The 17,526-nt window shown below is 40.0% G+C and overlaps 1 protein-coding gene across 5 annotated transcripts in view; it reads left to right on the forward strand.

The window, feature by feature from the left end:
* The window catches only part of DIAPH3 (diaphanous related formin 3), a 549,655-nt gene that overhangs the window by 437,278 nt on the left and 94,851 nt on the right, over positions 1-17,526 (forward strand). The window lies entirely within an intron of this gene.

Raw genomic sequence — 17,526 nt, forward strand, 5'->3', positions numbered from 1 at the left:
CCTTTAATTCCTCAGCCTACAAAAATCAAGTTATTGTTTAATTTACCACCAAGCATGGCTTCTGGCCCCCCTCAAATGACTAGGTCTCCCATAGAGTTCTGAGAATGATTGAAGTCTAACCTTACCACCAGCCTGCAGAGAGGATTTATGTCAACACACCACTTAGCAGTGGGCTGATTGATAACTGGCAGGATAGATTTCCATCATGATCAGTCCTCAGTAGCCCTCTGGAGAAATCAGAGTAGACCGTCCATCCTCAGTCAACCAAGGTTCTTTTCCTTAATAGCCAGAGCTGAAAAGACTAAAATCTGATTATGGGAGGAATGCTCTGATATCACAGAATGTTCTGAAAGCACATCATAGAAATTAAGCCTCATCCAAAGAGCCGGCTCTTTGAGGCACCTACCGCTTTCTTCCAGGGGCAGGAATAGACCACTGCTGCTGTGTCCAGCACCGGCCACTGTGGAAACCCACAGCCCAGCTTGTCCTGTTGGGTGGTCTGTAGGACTTTGCTCTGAATGGTGCAACACGCCAACACCTGGCTCACTTGGGCCAAACAAACTGAAGCATCCCCAAACAGCTTCCCGTGGGAGGTGACAGCCCGCAGGCGTTTAGAGTCAGGTTGCCTGGTAGGAGTGGGTCTTACAACAAGGCTCCGTCTGGGAGGCAGGAGCTGACTGAACTGCTGCTGCTCCTGCCCCGGTCTGGGGTGGGTGGTGGGACACTCACTTCCTGACGTGATGGACCGTTCACATCCCAGACAGCTGTCCTCTCGAGAAGAGACCGTCTCCTAGGGCGTGTGTCAGGAAGCCTAAGGGATGCACATGAGCACGCCACAGTAGGTGCCCTCCACTCCATCAGCAACGAAGGCGGGGCCTGATGGCTTGGAAGAACCACTCTGGTGGGGAAATGAGGGAATAAGCAACCTCAATTTTAAAATTCTTTTTTAACCTCCGCTCAAACACTCTGTCCTTGTCCCTCCTTTTAAGTCAAGGAAGCTTGAAGAAGCTTTTGTCCCACGATGATTCTCCGTGGAAGATTGATGAGCCATTCTCGCAATACATAGATGAGGGAAGCCTGCCTTAAAAATCTGACTATAAAATCTGCACCTCATATGGCTATTTCTTAGAAGATTCGGTTCCTCTTGGTCTGTGCCACAGTCAAGCCTTTCCTAAGTACATACACCTCACTGAGAGTCCTGAATAACAGTGGTGATTTTTTTTCATGTAGTGGTAGTTGGTAACGTGGGTCACCTTGGCAACCTGTTAGATATTTTTTAGTAGTTTTGTGGTTTGCAGTTCATTTTTACAGTTATTTCTCAATTATTCTTAGTCAACCATGTCTTATTCATAGTTTAGCCTTCTTTTTCACTGTGCCCAGTATTAAACAATTTGCTCCTGAGAAAATTAGTTAAGAATTAATGTTTATAACTTTGGATGATAGTTCAACTTTTTAATTTTTAAAACTTAGAATCATTTTTCTCCTTGTCAGTCATTACATGAAAATGATTAGTCAAAAGCCAGAAACTATCACTCTCTAAATTATAAATTATGCATAATGAAAAGCTCTATTGGTAATTCCAGACCTTCTTGCTGTATGTCAGAAACACTGGGACGCCTCATTCCAGATCTACTGAAGTAGAGCTCCTGGCGGTAGGTTCTCAGGAACTGTTTTTAAACAGAGTTCTAAGATGATTATCATAGAAGGCACTGGCACCGCACTCCAGTGCTCTTGCCTGGTGAATCCCATGGACAAAGGAGCCTGGTGGGCTGCGGTCCATGGGGTCGCTGAGAGCGGACACGCCTGAGCGACTTCACTTGCACTTCTCACTTTCATGCATTGGAGAAGGAAATGGCAACCCACTCCAGTGTTCTTGCCTAGAGAATCCAGGGACGGGGGAGCCTGGTGGGCCGCCGTCCATGGGGTCGCACAGAGTCGGACATGACTGAAGCGACTTAGCAGCAGCAGCAAGATGATTATTGTGTCCCTAAGATATCCCTAGTTGGAGAAAGAACATTTTGGAAACAATGATCTGAGGGTGATGTTCCTCAATTTTTAATATCCAGTTTCAATGTGAAAACAAAGTTCCAGGAATACTCCCAACTAACTGGCTCCAATTTTTTTGTTGTTGTTCTTTTCTGATGTTTCTTTTTCTCTAAGATGAAAGTATTTCAAATATTTGACTATAAAAGATATGTACGATAAAAATGATGTTAAATAGGTAATAGTTTAAAAATAGAAAAGGTAGTGGTGGTGGTGGTTGGTGGTTTATCCAAGTCTTTGCAACCCTATGGACTGTAGGCCTCCAGACTCCTCTGTCTATGGGATTTCCCAGGTAAGAATACTGGAGTGGGTTGCCGTTTCCTTCTCAAGCAGATCTTCCCCACCTAGAGATTGAACCTGGGTCTCCTGCATTGCAGGAGGATTCTTAATGTAAGTCTTATTAACTAGAAATAAAATTTAAGCAATACATAGAACATGGACACAATTGCTGGTTTTAAGGTGTAAAATGTTGTTATAAAAGAACACCCCAGAGTGCAAAAAAAATAACTGGGACTGCATGAACCAGTAGATTGGAAAGATTCATTTTTAATCCATATCCTTCCAGACTATTTACTTAGACTAGCTTGAAACATACTTTCAGCATTAGTGAAAATTGCCAAACAAACAGAGCAGACATAATTGGCTGAAATTTAATTAGAAAGTTTCTTTGTTTAAAAAATAATTTTTAGGAAACCCTGAAGTGTGCATTGATTGTATGCATTCATTTTTAGTCAGTTTGCTGGTGACAGTTCACCTAGAGCTGAGAAGGACAACTCTAGGTCTAGCCTCCAGTTCCCCAGCTTATAGCAACTCATTATTTCAGCAAAGTCTGGGCTGCTGGGGCATGGAATTATAATGAGTGACAGCTAACCTATGTTTATGTGTAGGTGCAACCTCAACTTTCCTGGTAATATTACACACACCTGGGGACTGGTAACCACTGGCTTGCAGGCATTTCTCAGTTGAGCAAGGACTGTCTGTTGCACACACTAGTGTCATCAGAAAAAATAAAACACGTAAGGCAGCAAATAAGAGAAGAGTTTATTTGGAATCTTAAGAATTATAATTTAGAATATATAGATTCAGGGAAGAGAAAGAATTGAATTTATAAAACAAAGCCATCAGGCTGTATTCTGACACAAGAAAGGAAGTGTTTATCCTTGAGGGATGTCTGTCCCAAGTTCATTTTGGTAAGAGTTTGATAAGTATTTTCACTTTCTGGCTGATGTTCTGAATGCCTCAGTTGGGACGATAAGTCATCAACAGGTCAGGTTCCATCTGGGCTGGGACATGTGTGAGCTGCACTTCCGCAGTGGCCCCCGCCTCTGTCTTAGAGCGCTCACTTAGCAGTACCCACTCCATGCCACGTCTCCAGCCACGCCAGCGGTTAGTGAGTCTGTTTCTTCTCTTTTCCCACTCAACACCCTTGAACCACCTGTCTGAAATACCTTTTCCAAGTTCTCCCCTAGTATTGGAAGGATCACTCTTCAGATATAGCAGAAAAATTCCTAAAACCTTTGGCATTCTGTTTTTGTTTTTTTTTTTTTTTAAGTAGTAACCCTTAGGTTAAACAGTAATCACACTTGAGATGACCCTGGCCCCTGCCATGCTGGGTTTGGTCCTGTCTCCCTTCTGTTTTCCTTGCTTTTTTGATTCTCTTGCTTTGTTCTTGTTAAACATGCTGACAGACCTCAGGCTGTGTGTTAAAACCAAAGGAAAAGGAAAGACAAAAAAGTACCTGAAGTTTTAAAACACTTCCTTCCAGGCAGGCTAAAGTGGTCAGGTCTTATGAAAGCAGCTGCAGCAAGAAGCCTTTCTGGAACAAAACGGCCCGAGTGGTATAAGTTGTCCTTAGACTGACTCTCCGTCCCGAAGTAAAGTGCTTTAGTGACTCCACATCCCACTCCCTGAGAGTCTTCTCCCTTGTCAGGCAGGTTTCAAAGCTCCCTTTGATGTCAGCTTCCAGGCCCACATCCAGTCCCACTCCTAGTCAAAGAAAAAGTCCCCGCAGCTCCGTCTGCTGTAGTGCATTCTGCCTCTTCCACCTGTAAGCTTGCTGTCATTCTGACTGGGATGTGAACTCCCAGATGGCAGGGGTTGTCTCCATCTCCCATTTCCTGATCCCTGGTAGAGTGCCCAGCAGATGTGTGTATTAGGCGGTCCTGGTGGTGGCGGTAGTCAGTTGCTAGTTTGTGTGTGGCTGTTTGCAACCCCATGGACTGCAGCATGCAGGGCTTCCCTGCCCTTCACTGTCTCCCAGAGTTTGCTTAGATTCATATCCACTGAATTGCTGATGCTGTCTAACCTTAGTGGTTATTATTATTTCTACCCATAATGTTGTTACTGGGTCCAAGCTCGCTCCACTTGCTGCACAAGGAGTTGAGGCAAGGAAGAGACTTTAATCGGGGAGCCGGCTGACTGAGAAGATGGCAGGCTAGTGCCTCAAAATAACCATCTTATGAGGGTCTAGATGCCAGGTTCTTTTATAGATCAGAGAGAAAGCAATGAGGAACTAAAATCAAAAGGCAGAATAGAGAGGCAGAGGCAGTAGGGAAGTAAAGTGAAAGGAAAGGATCTTCAGTCTTGCAAAACATCTCCAAGGGAATGTCCGACCTTTGAAGTTGGTGTGTTAATCTCTTCTATTCACAGGTGGGTAGGAACATATTATCTCTCTATGAGCTGAAGGAAGGCACTTTAGATTATAGTCAAGCAGAGGTCAGGGTCCTCAAGGCAAGCCAGTAAGTATGATTATAATAAGAACAATGAAAAGCAAGTCAAACAAAAATTCCAACATGGGAGTCAGAATTGACTTCTTCCCTGCAACAGTTTCATTTGTCTCTAGATCATATTTTTTCAGGTAATTGATTGGTATCACAATCCAAATATTTGATATTACATCTTCATGTGCTATTATACTTTTAATCATCTTTAAAACTTAGGTTTTATTTTTAGTTGCTACAGTCTTTTTTAATTTTACATACCTGCAGAAGACTTGAGTTTTTGTGCATGACTGATGCACACATCGTGAGTTCAATGTATTTTCTCAAAATGAACTTGCCATATAACCAGTATCTATACAGTTTTTCAGTGGTATAGAAGCTTACCAGAAATAATAAAGAATTGATCTTCTTATGTGGGATTCCCTTGTGCTCAAAGGGTAAAGAGGCTGCCCTCAATGCAGGAGACCTGACTTCAATTCCTGGGTTGGGAAGATCCCATGGAGAAGAAAGTGCAACCGACTCCAGTATTCTTGCCTGGAAAATCCCGTGGATGGACGAGCCTGGTGGACTACAGTCCATAGGGTCGCAAAGAGTTGGACATGACTGATCTTAATATGAAGTTACTGTTAGAAATGATTTGCCACCGGTTTACTTGATGTGTGTGTGTGTGTGTTTAGACAAGGAAGTGACAGTGATGCCTGTGGCAAGTAGACTTTTTCCCTCTATTACAGTGCTTTTTAAATTCTCCATTTTGCATTCCCTTGGCAATTTCAAAGGAAATTGAATTTAAATATGCTTTTCTAGCTGCATTTAAATGTATGTAAATGGATTGTAAATAAAAACTTTGAAGGAAATGAAGATGATTTACAAATATCCCATTAATTCCCCAAGCATTCCTCTATGACTCTGAAAAGGGAAGTTGTCTTAGAATCAAAAGGCTGGAAGAGAGCCTTCAGTGGATCTGTGAGGAGCCTTACAGAGAGATAACTGGCTGCTTCCTCTTTAAAATGCTCAGCACGGGAAACTCCGCACTCTATCTGGAGGGTCCTCAGTGCGGCTGTGGCAGGGGCCTGTGAGCGGTGAGACTAACACAGAGCAGGCCCTCCCTGGAGGCCTGCCCAGCACCCCAGCCCCAGCCAGACGCATACAGGTTTCTCAAGAGGCAGGTCGGGTGGTCTGGTATTCCCATCTCTTTCAGAATTTCCCACAGTTTATTGTGATCCACACAGTCAAAAGCTTTGGCATAGTCAATAAAGCAGAAATAGATGTTTTTCTGGTGTTTTCTTGCTTTTTTGATGATCCAACGGCTGTTGGCAGTTTGATCTCTTGTTCTTCTGCCTTTTCTGAATCCAGCTTGAACATCTGGAAGTTCCCAGTTCACATACTATTGAAGCCTGGCTTGGATAATTTTGAGTATTACTTTGTTGGCATGTGAGATGAGTGCAATTGTGCAGCAGTTTGAACATTCTTTAGCATTGCCTTTCTTTGAGAGTGAATGAAAACTGGCCTTTTCCAGTCTTGTGGCCACTGCTGAGTTTCCCAGTACAGCCCGTAGTACTCAGCCAATGAGGAACTGGTGAGGAGGGACCTGCGCATTAGGGAATAATTTGCTTGCTGTAACCACTGTGGGTGTGCCTGCCCACCGGACACCTGATCTTGCAAGACCGACATTAAATGTCTTGCTTTCGCTGTTCTTCATGTCTCCAAGTCCATCCCATGGCTTTGGACATGTGATTGGGTTCTCCCACTGGTCGTTTTAGATTACTACTCATTTGTGGATTGCTGGAAATACTGTGGGGAGGGATTGCAATGTGTAGGTGGTGACAGTGAGTTCCTGTAATTTCAAGCTGAGATTCAAATTTCTTCAAATATTCTCTTATTGCCCTGGGTCATCTTTTGCTTGTCAGTGTCCACTTACTTGTGGCTCGTACTGATGCTCCTTACGTCACAGGCCTTTTGTATCAGAACCTAGTGTTGTCACTGTTTTGCCTGGAGCCAGCTCCCTTGGCTGGGAGAGTGCTGTGTTACCATTGTTTCTCTTTCACGCCCAGACTCTGTACTATGTTGTAGTTTCTGACTGGTCTCTACCTTTCCCCAGCCATTTCTTCATTTGGCTGTTACATCAAATGCTGTTCAGGACTCTGAAACCTAAACCTAGAGAATTTGTGTCTGGTGAAAATCCCCTGGGGTGTGTGTCAGCAATAAGCATCCTCCAATTCAGTGTTTTACAGATAAGCCTTCTAGCACATTATGATTCTTCCCATTTTTTCATTAAAAATTGGGGGTTTTTTTACATTGTCATTTAACCTTTTTCTGCTTTATGTTTTGATATATATGTGTTGTTCCATTTTTGAACTTTTTACTGAAATGTTACTTACATGTAGAAAAAGGTACAAATTGTACGAGTAAATAGCTCAGTATATTTTCTCAAGATAAGCATACCCTGTAACTCCACTCAGGCCAAGGAACAGAGCAAGGCCAGTGCCCCCAGGAGTGCCACTGCTAGTCCCCCACAGTTCCTGCCTTCTCTGCACTACCACCGCTTCTCAAGGATAACCATTCTGTGCTTCGAAGACCGCTGGGTACTGCTGCTTGTTTTTGAACATCATGTAAATAGAGTATCACAGTCAGTTCTCTTTGGAATTCGCCTTCTTTCCCTCAGCATGTCTGTTAGAGTCAATTGTGATATTATACAGAACAACTTTTTCCTAATTCTTATTGCTAATATTCCATTATTTGATTAGCCTATAATTTGTCCATCCTGCTGTTGAAGTACCTTTGACTGGCTTCCAGCTTGGAGCTATTCTGATTAGTGCTACTATGAACATCCTCAAACATACATTTTGATGCACAGATGTGGACATTCCTATCAAGTAAGCACCTAGGAGTAGAATTGCTAGATCACAGTGTATGCTAATATTTACCTTTCACAAATACTACCAGTAGATTTTTCAAAGAAAATTTACTAATTTATCCTTCAGTTAGCAGTGAATAAAATTACAGTTGCTTCACGTGCTCAGTAATGTTTGGTATTGACAGTTTTTTAAAAGTTCTTTTTAATTTTAGCAATTCTGTTTATGTGCACTAGTATTACATTGGGGCTTTAACTTGTATTTCTTTTAATTTGTAACCTCTTTTTTTTTCATTTATTTTTATTAGTTGGAGGCTAATTACTTTACAATATTGCAGTGGTTTTTGTCATACATTGACATGAATTAGCCATGGATTTACATGTATTCCCCATCCCGATCCCCCCTCCCGCCTCCCTCCCCACCCGATCCCTCTGGGTCTTCCCAGTGCACCAGCCCTGAGCACTTGTCTCATGCATCCAACCTGGGCTGGCGATCTGTTTCACCCTTGATAGTGTGCTTGTTTCAATGCTGTTCTCTCAGAACATCCCACCATCGCCTTCTCCCACAGAGTCCAAAAGTCTGTTCTGCACATCTGTGTCTCTTTTTCTGTTTTGCATATAGGGTTATCGTGTAACCTCTTTTATGAAGTGCTTGATTGAGTCTTTGTCCAATATTCTGCTAAGCTGTCTTTTTCCTGTCAGTTTGAGGAATTCTGTGTATACTCTGGACCCAGGTCCTCTGGTGGATATATGTAATACAGCTGTGTTCTTCCACTCTGTAGGTTGCCTTTTCACTTTTTCAGTGATGTTTTTTATTTTTAAAACAAAAAGACCTTACTTTTAATGTAGTCCAGTTAATTGAGCTTTTCTTTATGGTTAACACTTTTAGTGTCCTGGTTAAGAAATCTTTGCCTATCTCAACGTCATAAATATGTTCTTATTTTCTTCTAAAAGCTTTTTTAAAAATAAAAAAATTCTATATTTAATGCTACTATTCAGAATATGAATTCTTTAATTTTTCTTTTCTTTTTATTTATCTTTTTATATCTTTATCTTGTATTTTTCATTCTTTTTCATATGTATATTCATATACTTTACTGTGGTAAAATATATGTGACGCAAAATTTATCATTTTAACCATTTTTAAGTTACAGTTCTGTGGCATTAAATACATTCATATTATTGTGCAACTATCCCCACTCTTCATCTTCAGAACTTTTCAGTCTTCCCTAACTAAACTGTGTACTCAGTAAACACTAGCTCCATATCTTATTTATATATTTTATACAATAATATTTTTAATACTTTCCACTTTTCTTGTAACAATGTTAGCAGACCTATGTACAAAAATATATTTTAAGCTCTTAATCCCAATTTTTTACAAATCCTAATTCATAACTTTAAAGTGCACTGTCAAAAAAGAACAAAGCTTAACTATTTTGAAAATTTTTTGTTGTTTTTTTTAAATTTGTGTGACATGGTTTTGATTTAGCATTATAGAAATTACATTATGGAGGCTGAAAGGTATTCTTTTGTCAATTTAAGGCAATGCTCATGACAAAAAATCAATTAAGAAACTATGAATATGGTTTTTATCTTTCAATTTGTTAATGTGGTGTATTACATTGATTGATTTGCGGATATTAAAGAATCCTTGCATTCCTGGGATAAAGCCCACTTGGTCATGATGAATGATTTTTTTAATATGTTGTTGGATTCTGTTTGCTAGAATTTTGTTAAGGATTTTTGCATCTATGTTCATCAGTGATATTGGCCTGTAGTTTTCTTTTTTTGTGGCATCTTTGTCTGGTTTTGGAATTAGGGTGATGGTGGCCTCATAGAATGAGTTTGGAAGTCTACCTTCTTCTGCAATTTTCTGGAAGAGTTTGAGTAAGATAGGTGTTAGCTCTTCTCTAAATTTTTGGTAGAATTCAGCTGTGAAGCCATCTGGTCCTGGGCTTTTGTTTGCTGGAAGATTTCTGATTACAGTTTCGATTTCCTTGCTTGTGATCATTTTGTTAAGATCTTCTAGTTCCTCCTGGTTCAGTTTTGGAAAGTTATACTTCTCTAAGAACTTGTCCATTTCTTCCAAGTTGTCCATTTTATTGGCATAGAGCTGCTGGTAATAGTCTCTTATGATCCTTTGTATTTCAGTGTTGTCTGTTGTGATCTCTCCATTTTCATTTCTAATTTTGTTAATTTGGTTCTTCTCCCTTTGTTTCTTAATGAGTCTTGCTAATGGTTTGTCAATTTTGTTAATTTTTTCAAAAAACCAGCTTTTAGCTTTGTTAATTTTTGCTATGGTCTCTTTAGTTTCTTTTGCATTTATTTCTGCCCTAATTTTTAAGATTTCTTTCCTTCTACTAACCCTGGGGTTCTTCATTTCTTCTTCCTCTAGTTGCTTTAGGTGTAGAGTTAGGTTATTTATTTGACTTTTTTCTTGTTTCTTGAGGTAGGCCTGTAATGCTATGAATCTTCCCCTTAGCACTGCTTTTACAGTGTCCCATAGGTTTTGGGTTGTTGTGTTATCATTTTCATTCATTTCTATGCATATTTTGATTTCCTTTTTGATTTCTTCTATGATTTGTTGGTTATTCAGAAGCGTATTGTTTAGCCTCCATATGTTTGAATTTTTAATAATTTTTTTCCTGTAATTGAGATCTAATCTTACTGCATTGTGGTCAGAAAAGATGACTGGAATGATTTCAATCTTTTTGAATTTACCAAGACTAGATTTATGGCCCAGGATGTGATCTATTCTGGAGAAGGTTCCGTGTGCACTTGAGAAAAAGGTGAAGTTGATTGTTTTGGGGTGAAACGTCCTATAGATGTCAATAATGTCTAGCTGGTCCATTGTGTCCGTTAAAGTTTGTGTTTCCTTGTTCATTTTCTGTTTAGTTGATCTATCCATAGTTGTGAGTGGGGTATTAAAGTCTCCTACTATTATTGTGTTACTATTAATTTCCTCTTTCATACTCGTTAGCGTTTGCCTTACATATTGCGATTATCTCAATAGATGCAGAAAAAGCCTTTGACAAAATTCAACATCCATTTATGATTAAAACTCTCCAGAAAGCAGGAATAGAAGGAACATACCTCAACATAATAAAAGCTATATATGACAAACCCACAGCAAGCATCACCCTCAATGGTGAAAAATTGAAAGCATTTCCCCTGAAATCAGGAACAAGACAAGGGTGCCCACTCTCACCACTACTATTCAACATAGTTTTGGAAGTGTTGGCCACAGCAATCAGGGCAGAAAAAGAAGTAAAAGGAATCCAGATAGGAAAAGAAGAAGTGAAACTCTCGCTGTTTGCAGATGACATGATCCTCTACATAGAAAACCCTAAAGACTCTACCAGAAAATTACTAGAACTAATCAACGAATACAGTAAAGTTGCAGGATATAAAATTAACACACAGAAATCTCTTGCATTCCTATACACTAACAATGAGAAAACAGAAAGAGAAATTAAGGAAACAATACCATTCACCATTGCAACAAAAAGAATAAAATACTTAGGAGTATATCTACCTAAAGAAACAAAAGACCTATACATAGAAAACTATAAAACACTGATGAAAGAAATCAAAGAGGACACAAGCAGATGGAGAAATATACCATGTTCATGGATTGGAAGAATCAATATTGTCAAAATGGCTATACTACCCAAAGTAATCTATAGATTCAATGCAATCCCTATCAAACTACCAACAGTATTTTTCACAGAACTAGAACAAATAATTTCACAATTTGTATGGAAATACAAAAAACCTCGAATAGCCAAAGTAATCCTGAGAAAGAAGAATGGAACTGGAGGAATCAATCTGCCTGACTTCAGACTCTACTACAAAGCCACAGTCATCAAGACAGTATGGTACTGGCACAAAGACAGAAATATAGATCAATGGAACAGAATAGAAAGCCCAGAGATAAGTCCACGAACCTATGGTCACCTTATCTTCGACAAAGGAGGCAAGGATATACAATGGAAAAAAGATAACCTCTTTAACAAGTGGTGCTGGGAAAACTGGTCAACCACCTGTAAAAGAATGAAACTAGAACACTTTCTAACACCATACAGAAAAATAAACTCAAAATGGATTAAAGATCTAAATGTAAGACCAGAAACTATCAAACTCCTAGAGGAGAACATAGGCAAAACACTCTCCGACATAAATCACAGCAGGATCCTCTATGACCCACATCCCAGAATTTCAGAAATAAAAGCAAAAATAAACAAATGGGACCTAATGAAACTTAAAAGCTTTTGCACAACAAAGGAAACTATAAGCAAGGTGAAAAGACAGCCCTCAGATTGGGAGAAAATAATAGCAAATGAAGCAACAGACAAAGGATTAATCTCAAAAATATACAAGCAACTCCTCCAGCTCAACTCCAGAAAAATAAATGACCCAATCAAAAAATGGGCCAAAGAACTCAACAGACATTTCTCCAAGGAAGACATACAGATGGCTAACAAACACATGAAAAGATGCTCAACATCACTCATTATCAGAGAAATGCAAATCAAAACCACAATGAGGTACCATTATACGCCAGTCAGGATGGCTGCTATCCAAAAGTCTACAAGCAATAAATGCTGGAGAGGGTGTGGTGAAAAGGGAACCCTCTTACACTGTTGGTGGGAATGCAAATTAGTACAGCCACTATGGAAAACAGTGTGGAGATTTCTTAAAAAGCTGGAAATAGAACTGCCATATGACCCAGCAATCCCACTTCTGGGCATACACACCAAGGAAACCAGATCTGAAAGAGCCACATGCACCCCAATGTTCATCGCAGCACTGTTTATAATAGCCAGGACATGGAAGCAACCCAGATGCCCATCAGCAGACGAATGGATGAGGAAGCTGTGGTACATATACACCATGGAATATTACTCAGCCATTAAAAAGAATTCATTTGAATCAGTTCTAATGAGATGGATGAAACTGGAGCCCATTGTACAGAGCAAAGTAACCCAGAAAGATAAAGACCATTACAGTATACTAACACATATATATGGACTTTAGAAAGATGGTAACGATAACCCTATATGCAAAACAGAAAAAGAGACTCAGATGTATGGAACAGACTTGTGGACTCTGGGAGAAGGCGAGGGTGGGATGTTTCAGGAGAACAGCATTGAAACATGTATATTATCTAGGGTGAAACGGATAACCAGCTCAGGTTGGGTACATGAGACAAGTGCTCGGGCCTGGTGCACTGGGAAGACCCAGAGGGATTGGGTGGAGAGGGAGGTGGGAGGGGGGACTGGGATGGGGAATACATGTAAATCCATGGCTAATTCATATCAATGTATAACAAAAACTACTGTAATGATGTAAAGTAATTAGCCTCCAACTAAAAAAAAAAAAAAGAAACTATGAATAATTTCCACAGACTTTTTGTATTTACAAATCATGTTACATTGAATAATATTCAAATAGGTCAAAGTTTGAAATGTAAAAATTTTATTTTCTAGGCTTTTACTTTAGGCATATTAGCTATATTTGAACTGAGCTATAGATTTTATTCTTACATGAAATTTTTATCAGTGTACCTAATTACTTTTAACCTATTTAAGATTATGTAAATAATTTAGTATTACTGATTAGAATATATTGCTAAAATTTTTTTGCAACCCTTCTCTTGTTGCTAGAAATCCTTACACTTCTCTTATACTAACAGTGCCTTCCATTGGTATTCTTTCTAAAGTACACTTAAACCTCTAGTATTAAATTTATAGTATTTTGTAGAAATGAGAAACTCAAATAACTAATACGATAGCATAAGGAGTATTGGAACTTTTTTCTTCTCCTTTATATTTACTCACATTTTCTCTTTGTGTTTTTGTCTTCCATGTATTAACTCCTAAAATATCCCTGTAACGGGAAGAAATTCAAGGGAAAAATAACCTTCCCTGTGTCTTCTTTCCATCCCTTTCTTTTAAATAGCACCTGCTTGATTTTAAGTTTTTCTTCAAGATGATCATATGTGTCTTACCAGGGATGATGGCTGGTTAAACTGAAAATGGCCTATTAATGTCGAGAGTAGGCACGGGAAATTCCTGCCCCCTGGTTTCCCTGTATTTCCTGGTCACCACTTCACCTCACCCGTGTGCTCACCATCCTCTTGGCCTTGGGTGTGGATACTTAGAGCTCCTCCTCTGCTCACCAGCCCTGAGAAAAGGCCCTCCACCCTTCCAGGCTGTACCTTCCCAACTCATCTTCCTGCTCTGCCACCCTCTGCTCCTCACCCCCTTACTGTAGTGTAGAGTGTGAGGGAGGAATAAGTATAGTGTTTCTCTGACACAGATCAGATGGATCTAAGTTATTTTAAAAAGCAGATAAGTTATCTAATTCAAACTTGTTAAAAGTTTCTTGAACCTTTACATACAACTTGGTGAAGTTTTTTCTCAAGATACCAAAGCTAGAATTTAACTTGCTTTTACTTTCTTCCATGGCATTTTTATTTCCTTCTTAGATGTTCATTGTTTGCTAATTTTGTAGTTTCTAGAAGGCCTCAGTCCATGGTGTTAGACATAGCATGTGGGAAATCCCAGTACACAGGCTAATTAAATGTCATTAGTAGTATCTTTGTAATTAATATTACTGGATAGCATTTACTGAGAGTTCTCTATGTGACAGGTACTGTGTACTTATCTTAACTCTTATAATGATGCTGTGAAGCACCTCAGACTGTTCCTATTTCCACAGTAGAGAGAGGTGAAATCATTAACATATGATCTCATATGTAGAGTATGGTAAGGAGGGATTGGAACTTGGTTATTTCTGACTCCAAAATAGTTATCTCTTGAGATCTGTCTTTAATTGTTCTTAGACAAGACTGTATTTTCCAAGGATACAAGGGAAGAATATTAAGAAATGATTCTGCAACCTACCCTTGAAGAAGTAGGTGAGAAGGGTGCAGACACAGTATCCCCATGAATGGTGTATGTCTGTTAAACCTTCATGAGTAACATGTAAGTGTGTACACTCTTGTGTATTTTCCCGTGCCTTCAGCTGCGTTTTTGTAGTGCTTAAATTGACAGTAGTCAGTGTAGCACTGTGGTGAGAGGCTATGCATTGTGATAAGCAGACCAGGGTTCAAATACCTGGTTTGATATTGACTTAATGTTTACTCTTTATATACCTCTTCTTTACAGTCCATAGAATAAATGTATTTTGTAGGTCACTGTGGGTATATTAATTAATTGCTTTAGAACTTAATTGTCCTGTGTCAAGAGTTTTCACAGAATGCCTGGTGCAGAATAATACTTAACAGACATGACAAACCATAGATGGTATTATATTTCCAATGTTACTCGTACTGGTGGTATTGTCATCAGTTCTCTGAACAGCACTGTGGGCCACACGTGTTGATACTAGTATTCCCAGTTAACAGATGAGAAAATACATACTTAGAGTAGTTAACTATCTCACATGGCTACATACAGAATAAAGAATTTCTGAATCTTGCATCTAATGTGGGGCTTCCCAGGTGGCACTACTGGTAAAGAACCCGTCTGCCAATCCAGGTTAGACATAAAAGACGCCAGTTCAATCCCTGGGTCGGGAAGATCCCCTGGAGAAGGGAATGGCAATCCATTCCAGTATTCTTGCCTGGAGAATCCCATGGACAGAGGAACCTGGTGGACTACAGCCCATTGGTTGCACAGGGTCAGAAATGACTGAAGCGACATCTAATGTGGGTTTTCTACTATACCTTGTAGCTTCCAATAGTTCAATACTAGGATGTCAAATGCATTCAAGATTCAAATTATAGTTCAGTAGATGAAATTTCAGGCTCCCCTGGTAGCACAACTGGTAAAGAATCCACCTGCAATGCAAGAGACCCCAGTGCTATTCCTGGGTTGGGAAGATCCCCTAGAGAAGGGATAGGCTACCCACTCCAGTATTCTTGGGCTTCCCTGGGGGCTCAGATGGTAAAGAATCCTCCTGCAGTGCAGGAGACCTGGGTCCAATCCCTGGGTTGGGAAGATGCCCTGGAGGAGAGGGCATGGCAACCCACTCCAGTACTCTTGCCTGTAGAATCCCATGGACAGAGAAGCCTGGCAGGCCATTGTCCATAGGGTTGCAAAGAGTTGAACACAACTGAGCGACTAAGCATAGTACAGTTGAAATGTCATTAGTTTAGTTTCATGCAACACGTTATTCTAGAGGATCACCTTCTTAATAAAAATGCAAATTTCAAGACTCCAGGTCCATTTGCTAATCCCTCTACTAACTGTTGTCAATTTTGACACTTTGGACCTAAACATGAGGGATAAATCCTTACAGCATAGTCAAAAGAAACAGAAAGTAAGGAGAGAATTTAAACTTCATCCCTGCAGCATTCATAACAAGTGAAGTTAAATTACTTCTTTGCTGTTTGACCACACACACACACAGCTTCCAAAACTGGGAAAGCCATTGGTTGTAAACCCAGTCAAGTTTCTGTGAACAGATGGTACATTGGTGAAAATATTTCAGTATAAAGGAGAGACAAGTGATAATGTTCAGGGGCCAGTTGACTGCCTTAAATTTAGGAAGAGACATCAGGTCAATCTGCCACTGTTACTGGAAGAGGCACGCTGATTTGATTTATAGAGTTCCTTTATGGGTGCTGCAGGCTATTATATGAAGGAGTAAGTTTTTCAAAGTGGTGCCACCTATAAACTATCTTCATGGATTAGTGGAATTACAGGTTTTAATTGTATAATGTTGAGGAATATAGTCTCGTGCATATTTTCTTCTTGGTAGTCTTAGTATCTACAGTCCAGCAAATCTCTCCCAGTTGGAGGCGCCCTGACGTAGCAGTGCGTTCCCTTTCCAGCAGGAGGAGACGTGAGGGGTGTTCAGCAGTAGGTACTGCTTGGCACACCAGCGTCTTCGTGTCTGGCCAGTGCTCGGAGCGCAGTCGCTCTGGGAGCGCTCTGCTGAGCCCTACCGGCTTCAGCGGCCGCTTCGGGTGCCGAGATCCTGTTCATCAGACCCTACTGCTGTGGCCCCCACCCATTCTCAGGCCATCTTCTCACTGAAGGTCTTTATTGGCCTCAAACCATTGTTACCAGGGGTGCCAGCTGTGGTCAGGGAATTCTATAAAGTAGGTAATTTTACATTTTAAATGAAGAAGATAGGTATCATGCATTTCTGAGGCTTGGCAACTAAACCTCTGGTGTTTGAAGGTGAGGGTGTGTGTATAAGGGGGGCAGTGAAAATTATATTTGATGAGCAACTACCAAATGTCCACTGAAAATACAGCCTTTTCTTGAATAGATTAATTCATTTCAAACTCAAATCATTCTTTTTGAGGTAAGTCCACTTTTATAGGTGAGAAAAAGGCAAACTACTAGTAACTTGCATCGGTTATTCGTAGCTGAACTGAGATTTAAATCAAGCTGTGTGAATACCTGTATGCTGGGGTTTGGAGCCGGTAGAACTTACTGCCTTACCCGCTGCAGCGCTCTGTACATCCACGACTGCCTCAGCCTCCTTGGTTGGTTTCTGTCTTGTTTACCTGCCCGTGTTTTATTCATTTTTCTATGTCTAATGCTTTGTTTAGCATAAAACACATAACAGGTTTTTACTGAGTGGTAAGGAAATGGTAAATGAACATAGAAAAAATATAGGCATTGAAATCAAGTTGAACTGACTTCGAGTTCAGTTTGACATGCCCCTGTGTCCTTCTTTATAAAGTGGAATAAACATGTCTACATTGGTGTTTGAGGAGGCAGTGATATCACACATGTAAAGGCCCTGTCTGTGCTGCATGTGAAATAGGTCCTTAATGTTTCTGCCCTTTCTTTCCCCTTTCCCCTTAAAGAAATGCTTTGTGTTATTATGAATAATCTTTGTTTTATTTTTATTGTGTAAGATTCCTGTGAGAATTATTTCATTCCC

This window comes from Odocoileus virginianus, chromosome 8 (genome assembly GCF_023699985.2).
Source record: "Odocoileus virginianus isolate 20LAN1187 ecotype Illinois chromosome 8, Ovbor_1.2, whole genome shotgun sequence".
Classification (NCBI taxonomy): Eukaryota; Metazoa; Chordata; class Mammalia; order Artiodactyla; family Cervidae; genus Odocoileus; species Odocoileus virginianus.